This window comes from Macrobrachium rosenbergii, chromosome 8 (assembly GCF_040412425.1).
Source record: "Macrobrachium rosenbergii isolate ZJJX-2024 chromosome 8, ASM4041242v1, whole genome shotgun sequence".
Lineage (NCBI taxonomy): Eukaryota > Metazoa > Arthropoda > Malacostraca > Decapoda > Palaemonidae > Macrobrachium > Macrobrachium rosenbergii.
The window spans coordinates 57,584,594-57,607,093 of NC_089748.1; the positions used below are offsets into that span (position 1 = coordinate 57,584,594).

The following is a 22,500-nucleotide window of genomic DNA, read 5'->3' on the forward strand; positions in this document are numbered from 1 at the left end:
ATACATACATACATATGTATATATATATATATATATATATATATATATATATATATATATATATATATATATATATATATATATATATATATATATATTATGGGTATTTACATTAATTTCTAAGCGATTACATTTCCATTACTGTTCAAATTTTTCAAACACACCAGACACTAACCATGAATTACAGTGACATTTTTTACGAGAAATTTATCATCGGCATTGGCAATACATAGGCCAATGATGGGGTATCGAAATCACGGAACAGCAGCCTATGTCGGATCTCTCCTAGATAGTGACCTCCAAGGATTTTAACCCGGTATGTATCAACCTTTGCGGCGTGTTTAGTACAAGCCCGTTGGGGTTTACCGTAAAAACATAAACAAAAGACTGTAAATGTCATAAAGATAATAGTCCTCCGGGAAACATTAGTCCTAGATAACGATCCCCGAAAACCCTTGCCGGTCATTATCTAGGAAATATCCACCTATGTCATTTCCCCCCTTCAGAAAAAAAATATATGACTTCAGTCCCTATTCAGCAAAAGGTACCGAATTAACCCCTTGCAGTCCCACAAATGACAATTTTCAAAAGTGCTTGTTAGAAGAAGAAATTTCATGCGCGCCTACAGGATTTCACAACTTAACTAAAGTTAATGCAGTCTAGCTAATTCCCTTTTGTGTATCTTTTACTAACTTATTTGTTTTTATTTTCTCTGTGTCTTTTTAATTCCTCAATTATTTCCATAGTAACCTGATCAAGCCACCAACCTCAAAGCCATATCTTATAAGGAAGGCACCACCAACCCGAAAACAGGAGAAGGGCCATATCTTATAAATCAGGCATTACTGATATAAATAAATATATATATATATATATATATATATATATATATATATATATATATATATATATATATATATATATATATATATGTATATATGTATATATATATATATATATATATATATATATATATATATATATATATATATATATATATATATATATATATATATATACATACACACATATATGTATCTATATATACAGTATATACATATATATATATATATATAATATAGTCACACACACATATACACACACACACACATATAAATATATAAATATATATATATATATATATATATATATATATATATATATATATATATATATGTATATATATAATCCTATGTATATAATCCTCCACAAAGGAGCTCAATAATACGGAAGGTTCAAAAGAGGATTCTTTATTTCAAGCTTACAAAGGTGCGTCTACTTCCATCTTCAAGGACCCAAATAATGACGGACAGGAAAACTATAGTTATTCCCACGGTCTAGGTGTACCTAGATCGTGGTTATTCCAAACAACAGCATGATCACACCGCTCAACAGGAGGTTAGAACACTGCAGACTGGTAGGGAATTATGAAAATACAGTAAGGAACAAAATCGTAAAAAACCACTTGCCAGGAGAGGGGGAGGAGAGGAAAGGGGGTGGGGGGTTTGTATTACGCTGCACCGTTTGACGACAGTGACGAGACATATTACGAACTGACCAGCAAAACATGTAAAGGAGCCAAACAGCACACACAGAACGTCAGATATTTCAATCAGTCAGGTGCAGCTATGGTAAAACATTGCTGGGAAAAGAATCATAGAGCGGATTGGGATAAAATGAATTTCGTATTTCGCAGCACGGACAAAACCAAACGCATCATAGTAGAAAACTCTCTTATAATGAGTTTCAAGAAGACCATCGAAGGAAACATATTTATGGAGTCGTGGAATGGAATGGAATGGAATGGAATAGAGAGTTAGGCCAAAGGCTATGCACTGAGACCTATGACGTCATTCAGCGCTGGAGAGGAAATTGAGAGTAGGTAGAAAGGTGTGACAGGAGGAAAACCTCGCAGTTGCACTATGAAATAATTGTTAGGAGAGAGTGGATAGCAAGATGGAAGGAAGATATGAATGGAGGTACAGTAAAAGGAATGAAAAGGTTGCAGCTACGGGCCGAAGGGACACTGCAAAGAACCTTTAAAAATGCCTATAGTGTGTGTGTGTGCGTGTGTGTGTGCTGTTACATGTATGTTTGTTTGAATTATGTTAGTATGCCTCGGATTCCAATCATTCCTCGGTGTTCCCTTTATAATGTAGTGACGTCGAATCTACTAGCTGAGCGACGTTAAGATATTCCTTATATGGGATTTACAACCTAATTCACAACCATTTCGAAGATTGTTAAAAGATTCTCAGCGTTCGCTCGCGCACCACGATGCATTCTGCTAGGGTCAATTATAAATACATGACAGGTTTCCTCCTCTTAAGAGGGAATAAAAACATACAAGTATCTGCTGAGCAGAGAACTGAATGATGCTCGGCATTTTAGTGTCTAACGGAGTCGTCGTAACAAAGTTTTTACTTGATAGGGATGATACGGATAATTTAAATGCCAAGTATTTAAATACGAGCTTGATGGCGTGCGCAACGCTGTGCTGGAACCCGGCGCTGCCGTCATGTCTCCATTACCCTCCCAATCCCCTACCCACCCCACCCCCACCTGGGGCGGACAAACAGGTTTGCAGGAGGAAGGTGGATGTGTAATGTCTCCCCTACTCTCCCGATCCCCTACCTACCCAGGCCCCACCCGGGGCGGACAAACAAGAAAGATCCACTCGGATTTTATTATTAAAGATAAGATGGGAATTCATGTCTTATTTCTTGCATACACTAGTACTGTACATATCTATATCCTCGAGATATAAACTTAAATTTAATAAGTGATAAACGCTGTTGGACGCGAGGCTTGTATATAGTTAATCAAATGCTGTTTTACACTCCAAATGTATCGTAGCAGAAAACAATTACCAAACATGTTATTTAGGTTACATTTAAATAAATCATAATTACACATGGAAACTGAGCATCTATCCTGTTTTCTTCTAACCACTTGTGTTTACAGCAAAGGGGTTTATTAATATCACTCCTTTAACCATGTTTGGCTATCGTCGAAAATGGAAGAGGCATAGGCTTCGCCCTAATATCACCAAAGAAACCAATATCTGCGAGTGCAACAGATTTTCGCCAAAAATAAAGACATTCGCTTAATCATACTCTTTTGTGTATTTACCTAGGCAATTTACCTAGGCAAACATGTGAACTGAGATTGTGTATGCATTCGCGGCTGTTTGCTTTCTCTGTTTGTTTCGGCGTCTTTTTTTTACAAGATAATCTCACAAGATATTCATGGATTACGTTTTGCGATGGATCTGGACGTGGAACCAAGTCCGCTCTTATTCACTTCTTAAAAATTTGCTCATCTCATGATGGAGGGTCGTTGGCGTGGGTGTGCATTTTCTGCGTGCCCTCTAGTTTCCACTAAATATTTTAAATGCGAGTAACTTTAGGGCAAAATAGTCCTGATGATGATCAAGGTTTTAGTACATAACACGTACTGACCATTATATTACGTTCAATGTAATATATATATATATATATATATATATATATATATATATATATATATATATATATATATATAATGTATATATATATATATATATATATATATAGTAGATACACACACACACACACACACACACACATATATATATATATATATATATATATATATTATATATTGACTTCGCAGATTTTTGTTTTATATATTACCTTCATTGTCGTTGTTTTCTTTTATCCGGAATTAATTCTAGGATGCACTGTCAGCAGCTGGACATTTTTAACGTAATGACGGGTGTTACCTTTAAAAGGAAAAAACGGGTTTCTTAACAATATGTTCTTTTAAATTACCCGTACCATTTCTCACGTGAAAAGAATGTTGATATTCTTGAAGGTAACATATTATAATACCTGATGCGTTTGTATAATAAGTACGTTAGCATTGGTCATTTAAACACACACACAAAAAAAAAAAAAAACATTGAATATGACCGTCATTATTTCCAGTTCCATTTTATGGCCTTATTTAAGCATTATTTTGACGGAGTTTTGTGATGGACAGTTGAGTCATTATCGTTTGACGGGGAAATTCGTTTCCTTATAAACCAACGAAGTGGATCACAAAGCAAGGATGAAATACTTTATCTTCCCTTCTCTCTCTCTCTATTCACTTCCTACATCAATTAATCTCTACATCATTGAGGTGTTTTATTTCAAAGACGAAAATGAGTAAGCTTGCTTAAATAATTTCTGTAATTATGGTCTGAAGAGTTTCCGGAATTGTTATGAAATAAAAAAAATGGTTAAAGACGACCCTTCCTTCTTCCAAGACAATTGTGTCAGTTGCTATGGCAAAAGATGAGGTTCTTCTTCCTTGTATTAACTAGTTTCAGCATAATGCACATTTGGATAAAAAAGATATCTCGTTCGGTTTATCATCCGTGCACTCATTCTTTTTCATAACAGTTAAAATGGTAATTGTAATAATCTAGCAAACCTGTAACATTTTTTAACATTTTTATGATGTTATAATCTCGCCCATTTTGCAATGATTTTGCCTACCGGATCATCAGAGAAAAATAACATTTTCGTAAAAATGTTTACAAACCTTATTTCTCTCTAACAGCCGAGGAAACAAACCTACCGCTTAATATTAAAACATCGCCTTTGCTGTTATTACTTCCCGTCCAGAAAGGAAAGCAATTTTTGTTTGACTTGTCAGTCAACCAACTGTGCCTACGAAAGTTTTGATTACTGAAAATAAAATAGTAATTTCCCGCTAAGAATTATGCATTTTCCCAAGTACCTTTCAGTTATGCAATTCAGCTGGAGAAGGAGGGGTGAAATTGCATAAAAGTAATTTATAAGAAAGTGAGGAAAAAAAAAAAACATAAGAAAATGGGAGAAAATGGGCTAGGGTTAAATAAGATAAAGAAGCGCATGCAGTTTGTAAAATAACAGGACGGGGTCATAGAGTTACCAAGGAATATGTATGATTTGAGGCAAGTAAAAAAAAAAAAACCGTGACTGGTGTGATGACGAAATGAGGATTTTATTCAATGGAAACAGATATTATCTGAGCTGCAATTGCAAGACGAAAAAGATCATAAACAAGATTGCAGGAGGAAGGAGAGAGAGAAGAAGGAGGTATGTTATAAGAAAAAATGGGGTAGAAAGTGAGCATTCATTTTAAAGGGAATAAGAAATTGTTTTCCAAGGAAGCGACTGCAGACAGAAAGTTAATGAGCAAATTGATCTCGGAATAAAGGATGCACACAGCAACAAGTAACTGCGCGGAAGTTTCTTCGGCGCAATTGAGTTTTCTGTACAGCGAATAATCAAGGCCACCGAAAGTAGATCTATCTTTCGGTGGTCTCTATATAATGCTGTTGTGAGCCGCGACCCATGGAACTCTCTGCCGGCCGTGGTGGCCTGTCTGATCTGTCCTATATCGTTGCCAGAAGCACGATCATGGCTAACTTTAACCTTAAATAAAATAAAAACTACTGAGGCTAGAGGGCTGCAATTTGGTATGTTTGATGGTTGGAGGGTGGATAACCAACATAACAATTTGTAGACCTCTAGCCTCAGTAGTTTTTAAGATTTGTGGGCGGACAGAAAAAGTGCGAACAGAAAAAAGTAAGTACGGACAAAGCCGGCACGATAGTTTTCTTTTCAGAAAACTAAAATGATGCCTGAAGAGAGTGCAGTCCTGGTTCTATGGAGTAAGTATTTTGGGATTTGTTAAATGAGGAAGATAGAAGAGAGGCAGAACTGCACGATGTAAGATAGCAAGACGTTAGCATAAGTTTGGGAATGATTTTGAATATGAGAGTAAGGATGTCAGGAGGGCAATTACGACGTTGAAAAACACCAAGAGTTGATGGGATTACAAGCGAGATGGTGCAGTATGTTGGTGAAAGTGTGATGCACTGATTGAATAATGTGACGTATGCCTAGATGAGCTATGGGCAACATGAAAAAATGTTCCTTTGTATACCTGTAAAGGTGACAGAAGCGACTGTAATAATTATAGTGGTATAATATTTTTCAGTATACTGGAGAAGGGTTAGGTAATAACTTGATTAAGAAATTAAGACATATGAAGGGAGGGTTGATAGGTGAAGAACAGTGTGGGCTTAGACAAGAAATATGGTGTGTGGATCAAGTGTCTGTTATGAAATTATGAGAGAGGTCTAAAATTAAAGGGAAAAACTGTATGTGATATACATGGACCCAGAATCAATAGAGGCAATCTGGACGATAATAAGAATGCTTGGTGTAGGAAATAAGTTACTAAGAGCAAATAAAAGTTTAAATTATGGAAGTGAAGTGTGTTTGATAATTGGCGAAAGAGCGACTATTGAAGGAGTGATGCGAGAGACGCCAGAGAAAGGACAGTACATGTAGGTGAAGCATTGTGGAATGAGAAAATGGGTTGTAAGTGGAGGGATGATATTTCCAGATCTTTAAGATAGTCGCTGGAGATAGTGAAAAGAAACTGCAGACACCAGTGAAGAGTTCGAAATTACTAGAGAATACAGGTGAGAGTACATGTGAGCAAAACGGAGGTTATGCGAGTGTTTGGGAACCAGGAAAATGGAACAATGCATTTTATTAAGGATGGTGGAAGAATGGAGGCAGTAGTCCATAGTATAGCAATAGGATGTGAGAAGAGGTTAGTCACATTATAGGTAAAGCAACTCTTGTACCACCATACGAAGATTCAGAGGTACCTTGGAGTGTCTGTACAATCATGGTTGGAAGTGAAGTGTGGATACTGAACGCGAATGAAATAAAGATTGTGGAAGCTGTAGAAATGAATTGTTTATGGTTATTGTGGCACAAGAAGAGTAGGAAAGATGGATCAGCCTGTTTCGAGATATGCAATCATGTAGAAAGAACGGAGGATGATATATTGGTGAAAAGAATGTGCACTCAGCAAGTATTACGAGGCTGGAGGAGGGGAAGACCAAAAACCGGCTGGATTGACGGCATTTAAAAGGTGTTTAAAAGGTCGCCTCAACATCCCGCAAGCGAGATTGCGCGTTATGATCGATGTAAATGGCGCAGTTTGTGTGTAGGGAGTTCAACATGCTGCTGATGAACATCCTTGGTGTAAGAAGCAACTGATTTTGCTGGAGTTTTTTTCTGAGAGTTTATCCACTGTTAAGCGGGCGAAGTGTTAATATGGGAGTGGTTTTCATCATGTCTATTCTAAGTCTTACTCCATTATATGAAAGGGATTTATGTAGGCATATATATATACACACATATGCATATATACGCTTATATATATACATACAATACATACACAGATATGTATATATATATATATATATATATATATATATATATATATATATATATATATATATATATATATATTTATATTGCATATGTATGTATGTATATATATAAGCTTTTATTTGTATATATATATATATATATATATATATATATATATATATATATATATATATATATATATATATATATATATATATATATATATATAAGCTGCACAGAACAAAGTACGAGAGGAGGACCACTTAATAATTGTTAGAAGGATTAGGTACACTTATCACACCACAGAATAAAACAAGAGAAATAACTTGCATTTTGTGACACGAACGCCATAATGTAAAGAACACGAAGCTGTCGTTACCTCACATTATAGAAAGGCGTGTGAAGTGTTCCTCGTGTCTTATCGTGCGTATAGCGTGCTGCCATTTACCTTAGCAGAGCTCAAAGAGAGAGAGAGAGAGAGAGAGAGAGAGAGAGAGAGAGAGAGAGAGAGAGAGAGAGAGAGAGAGAGAGAGAAAGTAAGTTCGTGCGCGTATTTTACAGTATTTACGAGTATGGTATCCTCATCTGTATTTCACTATACAGCTAATTTGTATCGCTCGTTTTTTTAAACGTAATAAAATTGCATTGTGGAAGCATACTAGGGAAACTAACAGTTTAACTGTATCCCTTAATGAGGAATACATGACTAATAATAATAATAATAATAATAATAATAATAATAATAATAATAATAATAATAATTACTACTTCGCAACACTTCCCCTTAACGAGCAAATAATTTTTTCTCCATTTTTTTGCTAATTCCATCAGCCTTCATTTCAGTAGCACGTGAATAAGATGATGAAAAACAAAAATAACCGCCTTCCTCATGCAGTACAGGGGTGTCAAGCGGACAAATGTATTGGCAGTTTAGTGAACATTTCACCCACCTTGAAAATATAACAGTCTCTGCCCTTTCCGCATCCCAAATCATCTGATGTGGCTCAATTTAGGAGATGGGTCTATCGTGACCTGTAAAGGAAAGTGAACTGTTAATTCATAATTTCATTTTCGTTTTCCTGTTATTACATTTTGGGTTGTTATGCCCAACTTGATTTCTCCAATATAAAAGCGTTATTAGTAAGATGAATATACAACTTGAATGAAATGTTACGCCTATTTACTGCTAATTTGCAAATAAAATTAACAATGTTACTCTCTTAGAAAGTGAACCTATCCTATTAGTCTAGATTACGTAATACGAAAATATAACAAAAAAAGTGTCCAGACAGTTTCGTTCACTTCCAGTTTTCTTCCAGACAAATATCATATCATCTGCTGCATCTTTATTGCCACAGGACTTCACGAGCAATATGTAACGGCCATTAAAAGTCAAATGAAAGAAAAATGATAAAGAAATAAGTAATGTTATGCAATCGTACCGTGAGGTTCAACTCAACTGAAGTGTCTGGAAAAAAAATGAAATGAGAGAGAGAGAGAGAGAGAGAGAGAGAGAGAGAGAGAGAGAGAGAGAGAGAGAGAGAGAGAGAGAATTTCTCTGGCTGTTGTTCAGAGAAATTTCAAATAATTCATTAAAGGGAAAGTGATAAAGATTGATTGATTAATACTTCGAAAATAAGTTCAAAACAACCCGTTCCACTTGGTACACAATGCATCTGCTCTAATAAGAAATGCATGGTGGCTAGCCGAGGAAAGAGATGGGAGGGGCAGGGGGAGGATAATGATGTGGGGAGGGATAGCAGGGGAAATCTGACCTTGTTTGACCTCCAGTTTAGATATGGGGGTAGGCTATATGGTGCGTCTAACATACCTTGCACACAGGTGTAGGCCGAAATTTTTTCCAGCAATCGTTACTTTTAAATACTGCGCTCATTGCTTGGTTCCATCGTTGGCTTATATTTGATGTCTGCAGTTTGTCAGGCGGTGACATTACCTACACAGGTGCAGGTGGCATTCAAGGTGCAGGTGGAGCAAGCGGGCTAAAGCTTATGATGTCCACGCACAGCCAGTTGCACCCAGCAGCTTTTATTCCTGTAAACGGTGTGTAAAATGTCATGCTCTTTAATACAGCAGGATATTTACCTACAATTTTACTATGTTTAAAGTTAGAGCCAGTCTATTGACTTAACTATATAATTCCATAATTAATTTGCACAAGCCACTAATCTAGATTTGCTGGCGAGTGTTATAGGTCTAGTGCTATAGCAATGTTACTGTTGAAAACTTGACTTCCTAGAATCGTTTGCTTAAGGCTAGTCTTTCATTACGTTTTCACTTACATTCTGCGCTAAACATTTCTTATCATATAATTTCCCAGCAATGCAATTCTTGCTACTGGCCTTTTAAGCGGAAAAATAAATTTAAATCCATTTGATGGTGGCCGTGACGTTGGTGCGCTCGCCTTCCACATTATTAGATAAGGCTACACTCCTATATTTGTTTTACGGTGAATGAAAATGAAAGCAACCATTTATTTAAGGCCATTAAACGAGTACAAAATGTTTCTCAGGCATATTAAAATAAATTTTGACAAGGGAACACTCATCCTATCAACTCTCCCCAATGATTATGGCACTGGTTATATTTTTATTCGTTATCATAGGCCTACTTTCTATACTTTCTATCCTAAAAAAATATCCTGAACTCTAATTCTCTTTTCTAACGGCCTGTGAAGAACAATCGATGACATTTCGGTTTGCAAAAGGGTGCATCCCAACACAGGGAGATTGAAGTATTAAGTTAACGGCCTTCACGAATTCAGGGGGCAACTGACAACACCGAATTTCAATATGTCATGCCTTCAACAATGACCAATAAGACCTTGCGAACCCAAACGCTGACACGGGCCATGACATTATCTTCCTAACAGTTTTATACATAATGCTCTTTCTGTCTCTCTCCCTTTCTCTCTCTCCCACACACATTATATATATATATATATATATATATATATATATATATATATATATATATATATATATATATATATATACTTTCAAATTTCATCTAATGGAATTTACGTAAGGTTGGCATTCTAGTTTATTGCGAAATTCATTAATTCAAGTCCAATCTGCCAGCACGTTCATCATTTTAATCTTAAGCCTCAGCCCTCTCTTGCTTGCATCTGACGAATCGCAGACTGCGTGGTTGCAACCTTCTGTCAACCCGACTTGACACTCCTCAACAAACAGCAATGCAAATCAAATCAAGAGAGTGCAAACATGATCAGCCCGTGCCAAGTTACAATAAAATGGTTAGGTAGCAAGTATCAGTTTGTTTCAAAAAAGCTTCTGTTTAAGTATATGTATGATATATGTGCATATATATACATTTATATATATGTAGATAGATACATACATATATACACACATACATTACATATATTTATAATATATACATATATATATATATATATTATTATATATATATATATATATATATGTATATATATATATATGTATATATATATATATATATATATATATATATATATATATATATATATATATATATATATATATATATATATATATATATATATATATATATATATATATATATATTATATATTATATGAGGGTCAGGGAATTTGAGCGAGAAATGGGAGGGAGGATGACATGGACAGTTTTACAAAGTTCATTATTATAAGAGAAAGCTGTTTGACATCGTTAGGAGCTGGCGTTGGAAGGCAATAAGAAATACGAACAACTTTGCATTATCCGCAACATTATAAACTAACGATACAATGCATAGCCAGGATATGAAAAATATTAAAATCAATAACTGGCAAATTTAATGTGTGGTGACAATGCTGCTGCGCAATTTTCAGATTTTAAAAGTCATCTTAGTGTGCGAATATTGACACTGGCGTCTAATGAAAGGGGAAGGAATTGACGGTTAAAGTCTTGTTCACAGTGCTTGCCGGCAGAGAACCTCCACGCTTTGTTTGATACGCAGAGTATGGAACTGGTAGCAAAAAATTATTAAATAAATAAGCAGCTGGGATAAATTTGCCTTATGCACACAATATCACTTACATGGTTCCTAACACGGAGTGGTTTCAGAGGAAAACAAGACACAATCCAGACATACGAACATTACAGTTTAAACTATCATGTGTTTGTATACTGTATATTTTTACATAGTAATCCGATTCTTCTAATGAATTTGCCGTCTTTTGAAGAAAAAACAAAACAAAACAGCTTTCTTTATAGGCTCGGTGAAAATGGATCAATTTGTGTGCGGTAAAAAGCTTAATCTAGGTTAATTCTTTAACTGCACTTCATGAGCATTAATCTCTAATTACTCTGCAGATACTACGCGGGTAGCTATTAAAACTTCCAGCCTCTTATTTACTTAAAAAATCAAACTTAAATGCCACAAAAGGGCACTGACTAACTAATCCCCTTCCAACAAACAGATACACATTCATATAACATAAGAGAGTGTTGCATAGATGGCTGTACATACTTGTAAAGGAGAATGATTTATTCTCAACGCAGCTAAATGTGAGAGTATTTTATACCCAACTGTCAGGTTGAGAGATTACCCCGTCGAGAGAGAGAGAGAGAGAGAGAGAGAGAGAGAGAGAGAGAGAGAGAGAGAGAGAGGCACTTTTTTTCCCTGATGACATATGAAACCTCATTTTTCCTGCTTAACCTAGTATCACTCGACTGTATTTTCATTCGAAAATGAATATTCAAAGTCTTGGCCTATAATAAATAGTGGAACATATTCAAGAACTGGTCGTGCATGTGGACTCTTAAAAATCTCGTATTCTCCTATTGAGTAGCAAAATTCATTGCTGAAATATGAAGCGTCATAAAGAAAGCAAACCTACAGCACTTAAAAGCATCTGCAGTGAACTACTGGTCTCGAAACTTCAACTTGCTCGACTTGGGAACGCGACGAAACTAGCTGCAAAACAACGTTCCAATTACGGCAACTCACGAGAGAAGAAACCACAAATGTAGGCCAAGATCAAAACTCACGATTAAGCAAGCAAATGCTTAATTTTCTTAACGAGACAACTCAAGGTAAGGATGAGCCACGGATCACTCGCACTTGCGCAAGGAGGGCACTCATTATTCAAAACGTGAAGCCTTTTTACCAATAGGCGGTCATTTACAGCGCGAAGAGAAAGTCGCCTTGAGCAATCACGAGATGTCGGTGGGACTAGATATTTCACGGTAGCTTACAGGAACGTGCCAGCTCCGAACTTCTTAACGTGACTACGCGAATGCAACAGAGAGGGTTTTATTTTTTTTTGTTTGTTTTCCCCCATCAATTCCTTTACTCAATTATCTTCTTAGTAATTTCGTGAACCAGTAACAAAACTGAGTAGAAAAGTTACCTTACAAAACAAGAAATGCATCAATGATCCACCTTAAGTCATACCATCTCAGGTGGAGAATTTCGTTTACATGTAAACGTAGATTTTTTTGCACAGGTGGTAAATGACATCACTGATTCAGCAATTACTATCACTGTGGCTGTGCAACTGTCTTTATTTTCTGAAACCATCCCTTGTAGGGAAAAAACTGTTTAATGACACTACACGTATACACGTACACACACACATATATATATATATGTATGTATGTATATATATATATATATATATATATATATATATATATATATATATATATATATATATATACATACTCAATTACTTCGCCTAAATAGATACCTCACCAACAGCATCTCATCCTTGCCCACCTACCCTTTTAACTGAACCTATCAGAACCCGTGGCCCTTTGGCATATCTGGAACAATATGCACTGGAAGTGACAACTGGAGATATACCAGCAGGTAAAAAAAAAAAAAAAACTACAAAACAGTGTAAATACAATACATGACCAGGTGTTTTGAGGAGTGTTGCTTATGTAAAATTGCTCTAGACTATAGTGGTTCTCAACCAGGGAGGAATTCCTCCCTACGGGGGAATTTCAGAGTTTCAGGGGGGGAATTGTGACCAAGGATTTTTAGTATTATATGCGTATTATTTGGAATGCACCTTTTGAAGCAGGCAATTTTGGGAAGTGGGGGCGGGGTGGGGGGGGGGGTGACATTCTGACATACGGTGAAAGGCGCATGGGACAAAAAAGGCAGACAGTTGTCTTGGGGACACATCTGTGTACTCTGTCTGGTCCACCCAAGTAGTCATATTTATTTCGAGCCCTCTTGCATTAACCAGGAAGTTAAAAATACACATTAAAAATGTTATAAGCGTATCCTTGTAACATCGCGTCTGCAGACAAGTAACGCCAAGATGACAATTGTTTCAAGCGATGTTGTTATGCAAAAGCGCTAAATTTTAAATTGGGAGGAGTAGAAACATTGTTCTTCATTAACGTAGTTTATCGGTTAAACCCCCAACACCCATGGTTCAATGGCTGTCGAGTGAAGTCAGAACATGATATAGGCTGCACTAGCAACATCGGTCGTACCACCAACTTCCAGATGCTTAATTACTAAATGCAATAATCAAGGCGTTTGTATAGTTGTTGTGCAGCTCTGTATAAGAGATTTAACTTCAACCGGAGCGTTTAACAAATAATTAAGAATGGGGGTTTGGCTACATAGGCCTATTCGTACTTTTGATTATTTTATACTGATGTACACGATGTCCATTTGATTACGTAGATCCATGCAGAAGTACCAGAAACACAAATAGCGCATAAGAGAGATTGTAACAAGTCGTCTTTTGCCTTTCGAACCTTCTCGGTGCTGAAAAACACTTTCTCTGTATAGGAAATCGCATCAAACTGTGAGAAGACGAAAATTCAATTTCATGACGGTCACTTACCGTTAACCGACCTTTGGCACGTGAGCGTTGCTCCAAATTCAGGGAGCGGGAGAGCAGATGACGATCACTTTTCACCGGAAAAAAGATGTGATGGTTCACGTTTGTCCGTGTCTACCCCTACCATTCTACCACCACAGCTGCTCATTAACAAGTGTAAGTCGATGAGGGAGCAACGGTTACTGACAGTCTCACAGTCTCTCACACTTGCTCAGAACGAGAATGTAAACAGCCGTATTACCTTCATCCAACGTTTTCAGAAGTACCTCTCGCGGTCACTGAACTGCAAATCGGCCTGAGTATTATCGTGACGCGTACATTTCGAGAACAATCATTGTAGGCTCAAGTGTCTGAATGATAGTGCATTTGCGATACAGACAAGCGGTCTCTTATTCGTTAGAGTGCTGAAACAGGGAGCGGGGTTAATTTCACAGCGACGTTTTGAAGTGGATTTTTTATATGCCGAAAGCCCGAGGCAGTAGGAAATTTTCTACAGACGTCGCATGCGGTAAGACATCCAGTGCATTTCTGGTTTATAGGCAACCAGTGATGTTATGTACGTATATTTTGTTAGTCAACTTTGGCTTTATTTTCCGTAGTTACCAGGAGTACTCTAACAGAGGGGTAGGTCTAGGTTTTCATTTTGAAGTTGTTAAATATTATTATTCCATCTCTCCGAAAAGATAACAATTGCCCCCCCGCCATGTAGATTATTCGTTAGGCATTAAAGTGGCGTCAATTTTAAATTGAAAGGTGATTTATCCATGGTAGGCCAGGTTTTATAGTCTGATGCACTGAGACCGTTTTTTCACATTCGATGTTTCCAAAACCCTGCCATATAACATGTCATTTATTTAATTTTTCCTGTTTATTATCTGCATATTTAGGTTCAGCTCTTCGTTTGAACGAGTCTTTCAGTTACGTTGATATCGACTCTCTTGTCCGGTTCCCCGCTTACCGAACAGTTGATCAGACCTTTATCTCTTTCATTTTTGTACTGTCGTTGGTAAAATAATAATACTGTGTCAGGTAGCATGAACGAAAATAGTTGAATCATTACGTTTAGATTATGACGTCTTAAAACACCTACGGGCACAGTGTTAATCTAACTGTGCTGGTGGGATCTGAAAGTTAGAACAAGTTTATGTCATGATTTCCTCAAAACTTGCTTGGTTATTGTAATGGGACCAAAGGGCCCTTTTATTAATTTTTTTTTTTGAGAGAGAGAGAAAGAATCAAAATGCAATGAATTTAGAAGGGAATATTTTCAATTTAGGTTCAAAGTTCTGTCTGCACTTCCTGCCTGTCTACATTTCTTGCCTGTGGCCTCACATTTTTGTCTTTCCTGTCTGTGTTGCCTAAATAAGACTGCTTGTAATAAAAATGAACGATAAGTTTTTCACAGCTGATTATTGTTGCCCTTAATGATGTTATTGTATAGCAAGTGTTGCCGTTATTGTCGCTCCTTCACTGCCAATGGGAATGATAATAATCATGCAAATAGAGAATAGGTTCATATTATTATCATTATGATTATTATTACAGCCTGTTATCCGACACGCTCATATATAAAGTACATTCTTTTCACACGAAACCCAGCACCGCTCTATATTCGTTTTTTTTCCATCTGTCCACCCGCCTGTGGTGCTCGCGCATGGTAACACTGCGTCCCGGGCTTTAAATAGTTACGCTGTGTAAGTTTTAGGTAAATAAAAGGATATCTGGGTTACATTTGCAACTGAAAAGTGTTTTAATAATTTACTGTATTACACCGTTAATATTGGAAATAGGATATTGTTATTATTGTTGAATGTAATAATAATAATAATAATAATAATAATAATAATAATAATAATAATAATTTCGCTACGTAAAATCAATACATTATAGTTGCCGCAGTGAACAGCAAAAGAAGCAATTTTCCCGCCACTGCGTCTGGCTGTTCCATTCGCCACCCCGAAAAGGCAGTTACATTCAACAATGATAACAATATCCTATTTCGAATATTAACGGTGCAATTCACATACAGTAAATTATTAAAACACTTTTCAGTTGCAAATGTACACCCAGATATCCTTTTATTTACGTGAAACTTACACATAGCGTAACTATTTAAAGTCCCGGACGCGGTGTTACCATGCGCGAGCACCAAAGGCGGGTGGACAGATGGAAAAAACCTAGTATAGGTACGACGATCTATACTTTGGAATTAATTCATGCTAGTTTCCATGCGCGCTTCGCGGTGGTCACTTGTAGCGAATTAAAGGTTTGGCAATAGAGATAAGATAACGATCGAGTCTAGTGAACGAGTAATTTTTCAACGAGTGGAAAAGTAGAATTATCGGTAGGATGGGCCTAAAACCACATAGTGAAATAACGAGTGCGTAATGAGGAGATCGGAATCAGGATGGTAGTTAAAATAGAGCTAAATGGCCACTGAAAATTGGAATACATCCATTCACATGTATTATTATATCAAATAAATTATAAAATAATATACCATGGAATATTTAGGATTTGCTCATTTATTGTGAACACATTAAGGACCGGAAAGGTGTGGGCAAAAGTCATTCTAGAGGGAAAAGCTATTGTGGATATGGTAATTCAAGAAAGGATCAGACCGTGGTTCTCTGTACATTCTAATGCCACCTTCTCCCTAACTCAGGACCCTTAAAGACCGTAGTGCTTAGGTTCTAACTTTTATGACTCTAATGTGGTTCGGTCCTGATGCGAGTCAGAATTTTATTTCTGTGAAACAGGCTCCCATGTGTTCATTTCAATATATATATATATATATATATATATATATATATATATATATATATATATAGAATATGGACAGGTGGAAAGTTACAATGGTTCTGAGGCCTTGGGTTCTCCGATGTTATTAAGAAGGAGGAGAATGACTTTCCTCCTTCTTAAGAAAACGCCACCTCCATAACATCGGAGGCCTAGGCCTCACCTTCATGTTTTTGTATATATACCATTGTAACTTTCCACCAACGGTCATTCTCCTCCTTAAGAAACGTCACCTGACCTTCATGTTTTTGTCATATACCATTGAATTTTATTTCAACATTCTACCAGTGAAACACAGGTGCCCGACATATATGGTTTCAACGTTTAAATAAGTGTTTTATGGACCTTCATTTTCATTTACACTATATTACAGGAAAAAGACATTCATATATATATATATATATATATATATATATATATATATATATATATATATCCGGTAATAAGCAGTTACATAAACTACCTTTAAATATAAGCAGAATTTATGTAAGTAAAAATGCAAACTGCCAAGAGCACATATCAGGTTTATCACAATGTTAGGGTTTAACCCTATTCTCGTTTTCTCTTTACCAACCTCACATTACTATTTCTATGGTGCAGCTTATTTCCTTCATTACGTTTACCTTAAACCATCTAACTGGCTGCCCTCTTTCTCTGTCATCCCTGCATAAGTATTTGATACTACTCAATATCAAACCCTCGTGTTTCATATTTAGTACAGTTCTTAATAATAAAAAAGCAGGTCTATGGCAACAAAATATGTCTGCATGCATGTATCATTTTCGAATAAATACTAAAACGAATTGCCTTATTCATGATACTGGCTTGTAAAAACGATACTCCTACGTCATGTGTGTTCAAAGAACAAGAGTTATCCACTAGAATTATACGAAATTCTACACCATTTTCTACTGAAGTACGAAGTGAAGTGGAATTCAGGTGTAATGAAAGTATTGACAACACCTTTTCCTCAACATAGTTCATTTAGTATCTATCTGTCTATCTATGATAAACTTAATATGTGCTTTTGGCGAGTGTCATTTCTGTTTACATAGATTCTGCGTACACAGGCAGCTTTACGTAACTCTGCCTACGCGCATCATCTGATGTAACGGAGAGCCAGCCCCACGTAATTAACTATTCAATTGACCACTCAAGGGTAAACCCCTGACGTGGCAAGCCACATTTGAACGAGATCAGGTGCACTGACAGATCAGCGGTAATTAATTGTTGCACAGGTGTGTCACTCTATGCTCAGGGATCATTTGGTTAAAAGGAGATCAGAATTACTACGGCCGCGTCACTCGCCACCTCAGTTTGGTTTTATGAGTGCTTAACGGTATATATCGGTACGTGTTTATATCACGTACACTTACTGTACACACACACACACACATGTGTGTATAATGTAAAGTGGTACTGAGACAAGGGTGTGTCGTTTCCATAGCTATTTAATATTTTTTTGTAAGGACGATGTAATATGCCACATAAATGACAGCAGCTGTATGTACATAATTGTAGGATAAGAAAATGAGTAATAAATGGAATCTGGGTAGTGAAGAGACTTTGCAGAAAATAGCGGACGAGTTTGAATTTGAAAGTGTTTGCAAGGTGAAGAACACTGGAGACTACGCAGCAACAGTATGAGAGTAAGGGTAACTGAAAACAAGGGAGATTTAGGCAACAAACGTTAATATTGATGGTGGAGGAAAGGGAGCAGTTAATTCATTTAGGTATTTGGGAGTAAATATAACGGATGATGGTAGGATGAGGGAAGAGGTGAGTCACAGAGTAAGTGAAGCAAGGAAAATAGCAGGGTGCGCGCTAAACATCGCTAAGAGACTAGCGGCGAGTGGGGAAGCCAAGATAGTTCTGTAGAGCAAACTCGCCCCTCTGGAAGCAAAATGTGATATTAAATGCGAAAGGAAAGAAAAAGGTTCAAGCGTTAAGCTGATCTGTTTCCATAGTATGTCTGATAAGAAAAACGAAGGGTAAAAAAATGTGGAGATACACAGAACTGGTATAAAGGTTAGTGTAGGTGACAGGATGGATCAGTGTGTGTGTGTGTGTGTGTATGTATGTGCGTGTGTGTGTCAAAATGGTTTGGCAGTTTGGAAAGGGTGGAAGAAGACAAGTTGGTGAAAGTCATATATAATCTGGAAGTTTTAAGAGGGAGAAGGAGATCAATGCTCAGACAAGGTTGGATAGACTGTGTGAAAGAGGCATGGAAAAGGAGGGCCCTTCTTGGAGGTGAGACAATGAAACCAACACAAGCAAGAAAGATGTGGAGACAAGACTAAGTGCTTGTGATGAATTTCTCTCGTTAACAGTTTTGTACAAAAATCCGTAGATTCTTAACAAATTCTTCAGACTGGTTTTGATTTTGGTGTTGCATTTGACGGTGTTGATTATGATGCCCCAGTTTCCAAACTTAGAAAGGAGTTGTAGTATAATTTTTATCTGAATTTTTACTTAATGAAATATTCAAAATAGTTATTAGCCACTGTTGCGATTACAGAAATGTAATCTTGGTGTTCTTCATGGTAGACGTCTTGGTCCACTACTATTTTTTAAATTATATACACATCATGGTTTGGCCTATAGGGATTTGATAGGGATGGGTTGGTATTTTCAAGATGAAACCATTATTTTTTTTTTACTTCAACTTAACAAAACTTACCTCATCTGAATGCTAAAGATTGCTCTATGAAATTGCGTATGAATTCCATGTTGTGACGAGAGTTTAACAAGTATATTTATATTAGGAGTACCGAAAGTGCCTCTACGAAAATGCACTTGTATCAAAATTATGAGAGAGAGAGAGAGAGAGAGAGAGAGAGAGAGAGAGAGAGAGAGAGAGAGAGAGAGAGAGATTGATTAAAAGGGGTCAGAGAAGCTAATAGTGATTATAGATTTTAATACCTTTGTAATGTTATCAGCTGAAAGCTAAGTGACCATTTTCTAATTCAAGTTTGTCTGCGTCTGTGTTTAATTATATATGTATGGTATGAAATGTTCACATTTTCGATTTCTCCAGAACCACCGAGTGGGATTACTACCTCTACTAGGAGCAGATAACTTTAAAATTGTGAAAATAGGGTGGGATCATATAAAGAGCTGCTGGACAAGAAATGACAAAACTCATTTTTAGCGTTCAGATGATGCTCTTCATGGTTCAGGAATACATAGGCAAGATATTTAAAAATCCTCTTTTCAAGAACAAAAGGGGTACAGTTCGTGACATTTAGTATGCAGTCATCCTAACTCAGTGCAGATTCAAGATTGTTCAAGCCATAGTCCCAGGATAATGGGTGGGACCTCAATAAGGGCCGGAAGCATTATCATCATACCCTTCAGTTTTCTGAAATTCCACCACTCATGTCTCTCCCGTGCATTATAATCCACCATACCCACCCTTCGTTCATATACAGTAGGTCTAAGCCAAGTAGGTCTGGATCTCCTAGTTATTCTGGTGCCTACAGGAGCCCCGCTCTTCAGTGGATTATGCAAAGGAAAAGTACAAGTCATCGCCATCTCCTCTTCTTTATCTTAGAAATAATCATTGTTATACCTTTTGGATCTACAGAAAGGTGGCTTGGGTGAGCAGTGTAGGCCATGGGCCTCGACAATTTGTGATTTTTAAGAACTTAATACAGATTTATTGTGCAAAAGAAAAGTACAAGCCATCTCTATCTCCCTTTCTTTATCTTTGAAATAATTTCACTGTCATGCGAAGATTTAGTTTTATATTTAGGAAAAATCTTTATTACACACTTGTATGTACAGAAAGGCGGCGCAGGTGAGTGGTATGGGCCATGGGCCTCGACAATTTGTGATTTTTAAGAACTTAATACAGGTTTATTATCCGAAGTCGTTGTATCTTACTTTCCTTTCTAAATGAAGGTGATTTTGGTGCTTTGCCTTCAATATCAAGAGTACCAAAAAACACTGCCTCCCACAGTAATTTGTAGTAAAGGAAAGTAAGTATATTCAGGCTTAACATTTACTATTCAGCTTTTCTTTGTGAACTTCGGCCACACTGAACTAAATGGTTACTTTCGCTTGGCAACTCATGATAAAACGTTTAATCATTAGACTGTCGATGACCTCCTGTCACTTTATGATAACTGAAACTATCCTTTCCTGAGTTTCAGTGCTCGTAAGTGTTCCGACTCCAAATGTATTTCTCTTCTGAGCAGCTTTTCTAGATTTATTTGGAAATTATCCGTCCTCTAGCGTATTGCTCTTTTGTCAGGGAAGGCTGCTCCTCCATTATTCTAGGTCGTGTAGAGTCCAAGGATTCTCGTCTAATGTAAGACGCAGCTCTTGGTTTCTCTTAACTCCATTTCAAGGTTTCGATCTTCGCTTGATTGGCAGCTGTGACTGTTGGTATTGCTTTGAGTTTGAGGACTGTCTGACCTATCGACTTTCTCTCGTATTCACTAGACCCATCAGATCTGGCGTTTCGGGTTTCTCTCGTATTCACTAGATCATTAGATCTGACGTTTCGGCTTTTCTCTCGTATTCACTAGACCCATTAGATTTGACGTTTCGGGTTTCTCTTGTATTCACTAGACCCATTAGATCTGACGTTTCGGCTTTCTTTCGTATTCACTAGACCCATTAGATCTGACGTTTCGGCTTTATCTCGTATTCACTAGACCCATTAGATCTGACGTTTCGGCTTTCTCTCATATTCGCTAGACCCATTAGACTTCATATTACAACTGGTACTTATCGAAGTGACAAACACAAGGGTCAACCAGTTTCTTCAGTCTGTCCTACCTATCATTTCGTAATACGGCATTATTTTCTTTCCCTTGTATTTCATGAATCTTTTAATCTATTTTCGAAAGAACAACAGGAACAAATGGATAAAAATCTGCCAATAATGATGAACGACTTAAGGAAATAGTTAGATGGTGAGAAAAATAAAGTGTTAAACGATTGAACAGGCACAGAATATAATCATGAAAGCAGGTTAGGGAAATGTTAACTCCATCCACAATGTTAGCTCAAGGTCGAATGAAAAATCAATAATAAACATCTGTCCCATGAACCATGGTTGGTTAAGTAATTAAAAAGTTAATTACCACATATGGAATAGTATATTTTCTCCTCTGTCATACATACATATATATATATATATACACACACACACACACACATATATATATATATATATATATATATATATATATATATATGATGATATTATTATCACTTTTGTACATTTATCAAAAGTACACACAGGACACACACACATATATATATATATATATATATATATATATATATATATATTATATCTACATATATTATATATATATATATGTATGTATGTATAACTGAATCAATATATATAAAGATAAAATCCACAGAAGGAAACGGAAACACTGGAGTGCTGCAGAGGCCTTTCGACGCTATATATATTTTATATATATATATATATATATATATATATATATATATATATATATATATGTATATATATACTAATGTATGATATATATATGTATGTAGTTCTCATATATATAATGTATACACAGTTCTCCTCTGCATTCCCCTTACATTTGAAGGGGTATTACGAGATGATACAACCCTTCCTGCATTCAGCAAGTA

The 22,500-nt window shown here is 36.4% G+C and overlaps 1 protein-coding gene and 1 long non-coding RNA gene across 2 annotated transcripts in view; one reads left to right on the forward strand and one right to left on the reverse strand.

Annotated features, from left to right (window-relative positions):
• The window catches only part of LOC136841270 (uncharacterized), a 25,665-nt gene extending 16,473 nt beyond the window's left edge, over positions 1–9,192 (reverse strand). Inside the window, exons 1-2 of the long non-coding RNA XR_010853862.1 lie at positions 9,082–9,192; positions 8,201–8,282 (exon numbers count right to left, since the gene is read on the reverse strand). This is a non-coding gene — a long non-coding RNA (uncharacterized lncRNA). The remainder of the gene's footprint in view (positions 1–8,200; positions 8,283–9,081) is intronic.
• Positions 9,193–14,023: 4,831 nt separating this feature from the next.
• Positions 14,024–22,500, forward strand: part of LOC136840908 (uncharacterized) — a 422,511-nt gene continuing 414,034 nt past the window's right edge. Inside the window, exon 1 of the mRNA XM_067107873.1 lies at positions 14,024–14,599. The gene's annotated coding sequence lies outside the window, so the exon portion shown is untranslated. The remainder of the gene's footprint in view (positions 14,600–22,500) is intronic.